General features: G+C 37.6%; 1 long non-coding RNA gene across 2 annotated transcripts in view; it reads right to left on the reverse strand.

The window, feature by feature from the left end:
• Positions 1-4128, reverse strand: part of LOC145492095 (uncharacterized) — an 11105-nt gene extending 6977 nt beyond the window's left edge. For both annotated transcript variants that reach the window (XR_014049935.1, XR_014049933.1), the window contains exon 1: positions 3995-4128. This is a non-coding gene — a long non-coding RNA (uncharacterized LOC145492095). The remainder of the gene's footprint in view (positions 1-3994) is intronic.
• Between the last annotated feature and the right edge of the window lie 1872 nt (positions 4129-6000).

The following is a 6000-nucleotide window of genomic DNA, read 5'->3' on the forward strand; positions in this document are numbered from 1 at the left end:
GTCTTCAAAGTCAACTGCCTGTAGATATGTCTAATAGGAGAAATGTTGTTCATTCTTTTAAAATTGAATTGACAGTTAATGGAACATCTTAAAAATAAGTTGAAAACAGGCCCACTAATTCAATTCGAGAAAGTGTTAAAAAGCTTTTTGATTTGGACAACAATCCCTTGAAGTTTAGATCTACTATTCGTTGTGCAAATTATCCCAAAAATAAAATCACCTAAAGTCCTTATTTAACACCAGCCATTTAAAAGGATTAAGCTATAATTATCTGCACATAATGACCAAATGATACTGTGGTGAGCGGGTGTTCTGACTGGTGCTGATGGTTAGATTATGTAAAGAAACACAGAAGTACATAGTTTCAAGGCCCACCCCCAGAGTTTCCCCGCCTTTCAAGTAGTGCATTTTAACCTACACGGAAGGGTGACAAACTTAAACAAAGCAGCATTAGAAATCCATATCTCAACTGTTTGGACAAAGTTTCATTACAATTTGTTTTGAAGCCTGGTGAAATCTTTTAAGCAATAATTCACCTAATCAGTGAATTCTATCACCCTAGATCTTCATGCGATAAACAAGTAATCTCGAAAGCGCGCTATAACTCCTCTTTACGCATTTGCTATTTCAAGTGTCTTCCGGATTGAATCCATTTTCAGTAGCAGCTTCAATGGCATAATAAAACCCTTCCAAATCCTCTGCAACTTAACGTGAGTTGCCGACCTTATCACTTCTTTGCGCTCCTGCCTGCAATTATCTTTAAATTTCAATTGGAATTTGTTCACTCCACACCAACGGCGCACTTGTCTTATCACCATTGTGCTAATTAGAATACTCTCTAAGGGGTGTCTCAACTGCAATCTTCATCTCCAAAGCAGCTGTTTGCATTCTGTTGTAATCCATTAACCTGTATTGCTATGTTCACAATTGTTCAGTTGATGTTATTACGCAGCCAGTCCTACTCGGTGTTGTCTTTTCACTGTAGGGGGTGTGGTTCACTGTCTTTATTGTCTACACTTCACTGTCTTCACTCGTAACACTTGCTTTGAAGGTTGCCTATAGGCAAAACTACACATTTACAATCTTACAATGTCATCTGTGATACATGGAAACTTCATATGTATTGTAGCGATTTAGCATTAAATTTCTATCCATTGTTGCTGTCACCATATTGTGCATGTCCTTAAGAAATATTACAGAAATTGCACTTCAAAGTTATTTTTAAACATCGTTTTATATCATCTAGCGTAAATAAAATGACTTTCGATGGACTGCTATAATAACAAAGGGCACCACCACATTCCAAGCATGAAGTGCACAGAGATTTCAAAACGCAAAAAAGGGGACTCTCACACTGCATTGCGATTGTAGTGCTAAGAAAACAGTTTAATTTTAAAAGCGCGGTTATAAGATCTGAAAGATCTTCTTGTTTTTTTTTGTTTTCATCCGGTTTACTTTAAGCTGATTTACTAACTAAACAAATTAAAAGATCATGAAAAAGAACTCTCACACATCACTGTTATGAAATAGAATTAGATTGCTAACAACACGATAAAGTAAAATGTTTAAACATTTTAGCGCATTAAATTTAAATACAGTAAATGACTAGTAAAGGAACAAGACGTAGGACTTTACTGCAAAATAATGAAATATCTTTTTATTATTTTTGAATTGGTAAAGGTGAGAAGTAGAGTCTGCATACGAGCCAAGTGGCCCATCAGGCCGCAGCTTATCTTAGTTTCTGTAGCATAAAGCAATTAGGAATATTTCTATTCCGCCCTGGATGGGATGCTAGTCCATCGCAGGGTTACCCCCAGCATTAAGGTGGCCAGTACCCATTTATACACCTGGGAGGAGAGAGGCACTGTAAGAGTAAAGTGTCGTGCCAAAGAACACAATGCAATGTCCTCAGCCAGGGCTCAAATCCAGATTGCTCAATCTGGAACCGAGTACACTAACCATGACACCACTGCGCCACATTATTCTTTTCTTTCTTTTTCCAATAATAATTGTTTAATCAACTTCATTTAATGCGATTTCTTTGTAACTTCGATTTATTTTTTGTTACTGTGTAATTATGTTTATTGGTAGCAATGGTAAATTGAAAGTCTTTTTTCATTGCAGGTTATAGATGATTTAAATTTTAGTACCAGCTTTGCCTAACCTCCAAGCTACAATACGGTTGTCTGACACATGAGCTGGACTACAATTTATTGCAGATAGTACTTTTCACAAGTTTTCAAAATGAAGTAAATGTGCCACTCCTCTATTTTGGCTATCTAAGAAGATTTGGTGAAAATTTAAGACAAACTAGGGTGCAAAGGAAACCAAATTTTTGGCTTGCTCTTTATGCAGGCTCTAAGGGATAGACCATAACTTTTTTGAGCGGGGAGGGTGGGGGAGGAGGGTGGGAGCTGGGCAATTTCCAAAAAAAATTCCTGCACAGCTACATTTAAGACAGCTGAAAAAACATTGTGCCACTGAAAAAAAACAAAAAAAATTGAGCAAGTGCTTTCTACTATACAGGTCCTGTGTTTGCTTTTAAAAAACTCTCGCACAATCTATTGCCCCCCCTTCCCACCCCGAAAAAAAAATGCACAATCTAAAGGCGAGAAGAAAATGTTCATGCTCCAGAATATTGCCCAAACCCCACCTCCCCTCCTCCACAAAATAATGGTCCATCCGTGACTATGATGTATATACTAGTGCATCATAGCCATTCTTACAAGCCCCACAAAATTTCATGTCTTTCAGCACTTCTGTTATTTGAACATGCTCAAAGAGTTTCCAAGGCACTTCATGCAAGTGAAGGAATCTACTGGTCCTAAGCTATCAGACACAATTTTCTTTGCATGCTGCACACTTGCATAGCTATCACAGTTTACAAAGTTAAGCCTGCTTCTATGCATTTGAATTTCACTTGAAAAAACCTATTGCAGTCCATACCAAACCATGATAATTATTCTGAAAAAAAAAACAAACAAAACAAAATGCAACGTGCAGAGAGAAATAATTTATAATCTAAGGAAATGTGACAGACTGCTCAAGGTTAACTGGCCAGTGAAATATGTCCAAGATTAAGAGAGATGTAGCGTGTATTTGAGTCTTGTGGCAGAGCACGATCTTATCAAACCATAGCTTTTCATCATGGTTATCCCAGCATTTAATTCACTGGTGCCAACCATTCAAAATATACACAATGACAGAGAGAGGCACAGTGAGAGTACGGAGTCTTGCACAAGAACACAACGAAGAGACCAGCTTGCTTTCTAGGGACATTGTGGAGCCCATGTTCAAACACAGACTGCTTCAACCAGTGTTCAGCACACTAAGCCATTAGACTACCAGGCATGCATCAAATCTAAAGTTAGTTTAAAACTACGGCAGTTTTAAAGAAAATGACCCCTAAAGTAAAAAAATAAATTCCTTCAACTCACAGAGTTAAACTTTCTATATCTGGTCATTGATCATTCCATGTTGATGAGGGGAAGTTGGACACTAACAATGTACTTAAATCAAGACACTTTGAAGAGGTGGTATATAGACCAGCTTATACAAGGCTTCTCTCAGGGAGGTTCAATCACATTTTACTAACTTATTGTAATGGTAAGAAAGGTAAGGTCTGCATACAAGCCAAGTAGCCCATCAGGCCGGAGCTTAAGCTGGTTTCTGTAGCATGAAATGACTAGAAATCCCCCCCTTGGATGAAATGCTAGTTCATCGAGGGGCTATCCCCAGCATCAAATTCCCCATTATCCATTTGTACATCTGGGTGGACAGAGGCACTGTGAGATTAAAGAGTCTTGCCCAAGAACACAACACAAAGTACCCAGCCAGGGTTCAAACCCAGACCATTAGACCACCCGGCCTCAAAACTAAAGTTAGTTTTAAATTATAGAAGTTGTATGAAAGTTGTAAAGAAAATGACTTACTGAAATTAATAAAAATAAACTCCCTCAGCTCGTAGAGTTGAACTTACTACATCTTAAGTTACCTGTACAATGGGCAAGCTGGAATTCAAGTTTCTTTTCCCAACCCTGTAACTTATTATATCTCCTTAAAATTCCCTGAGCAAACATTTCACTATTATTTGAGGCACTCACACTTTTGTTACAATTACAGTGGAGTCCATTCAGTCCATTCCAGTTTCCATGCTTGTACCATACTTTGCGATGACAGTTCTTCAGTTAAGTGGATTACAAAATAAACTGACTTTCATTTCTGAAAAAAAAAAAATCAAAATTTAATGTACAGTTAAACCCATTCACCACACTTTGAAAGGTGGGGGAGAGTGTAATCTCATATGTTGGTTCACACTCATCTGATGTTTTGCACTTATGACTTAACTCACTTTATGTGTAAATCATACTTTACAGAACACCAGTTTATTATACTTTTATGTGTCTCTGACTTTTAGTATGAAGCATAGCTTTTTGAGTAAATCATACTTCATGAAAAACTAGTTAATAATCCTTTTATGTAATGCTCTCAATTTTTTCTACCTAAATCAGTATTGTAGGTATTTGTACATATTATTAGGAGAGTAATCAGTGTATGTACTGGTTAAATTGTAAGCATTGTAACAGTACAATAAGTCGAGTAATTAGATGTAAAAAATTCTATGCTCATGCCAGTCACTAATGTATAACACAATACTAGATCAACAATGTTTCTCTATTTCCTTTCTCACAATTCAAGGAAATCTATAATATACTGCTGAAAAAGATAACACAATAAGCTCTGTAATAAGGCAAGGTAATATGAGCAACATTTTCTTTCACTTTGGTGTCAAGCAATGTTGCATTACAAGTTTAAAAGTGCTGTTGTACTTGTTTAACTGCCCATGTGGCAACTGCAACAACATATATATGCATGAAGAAGAAATTACTAACTACTTAATAACCGAGAGTGAGGTCGTTACGGGAAAATCTCAAACTGAGGTCTTGCCGTATTGACCGAGCGACAGCGAGGTCAATACGGTAGGCCGAGGTTTGAGATTTTCCCGCAACGACCGAACGGTTGAGGTTATTAAGTTGTTTATTATATGGCTCACGAATTGAAGAAAAAAAAAATTATTCGAGCAGAAGTCGTCAATTTACATCCGGCGATGCGCGCATTTACCGATTCATTCATCGTCTCAAACCCAGGGCAAAGCTACACAGTCAGTGAACTTCACTACTGTAATTCTTTACGGGAAAAATGATTGTCACAGACCTCAAAAAGGTATTTTAGTATCGTGGAGCCACAACTTGATGAGGGAATTTTTCCAACTTTTGTGGCGAAACGTCAACGCATATAGAAAAGACAGAAAGTGCTTCAAAATGGTCCAAACCAACAGTCTTTCGGTGAAAGAAAATACTAATGCTTCAGAATGCACTGCTCAGAATAACTCGTTCTTCGCATTCGCTTTCGACAACATATCTTGGCCTTCTTCATTCTGGACTTATGAATGAACTTTTCAAGCCTTGTGAGCGTCTAAAACTTCCTACAGGTATCAGAAATACTGCTACCGACAGAAACCGCCCGATTGTTTACATCTGATGATCCTGGAAGCTGATTTTCACTCTCTTGTGTTGAAGCGAGGGAATCTATTTGATGAGAACTGAAACGGAGTTCAATATTTCGGTAATTATTGTGACTAAGATGATAACTTATAAGTTTCTTCGTGGTTTTCTGCTCAGGATACGTGACACATCTGCCGATGGTGTTTTTCACTTAGCGATTTTAGCTTTACTCAACACTCGGCAAACTTTGATTGCTTTTCACTAGTGCTCGCCAAGGTTACCGGTAAGTCAAAAACGACTTCTATATAAATTTTAGTAAGGAAAAATCCCTAAACTTTTAGCTACTCGGAATTAAATTTACCTCTCTTACTGTTTTTAATCGGCTTTCATCGTTTCAATCCGCTCGAATTTTCCGAGCCGGGCTCTTCCTAATTTGCATAATCCGTAATCGGCCCGTGGGCATTACGGGAGAATAATGCCCTACAATTCAGTGACA

The sequence above is a fragment of the Orbicella franksi genome, chromosome 7 (genome assembly GCF_964199315.1).
Source record: "Orbicella franksi chromosome 7, jaOrbFran1.1, whole genome shotgun sequence".
NCBI lineage: Eukaryota > Metazoa > Cnidaria > Anthozoa > Scleractinia > Merulinidae > Orbicella > Orbicella franksi.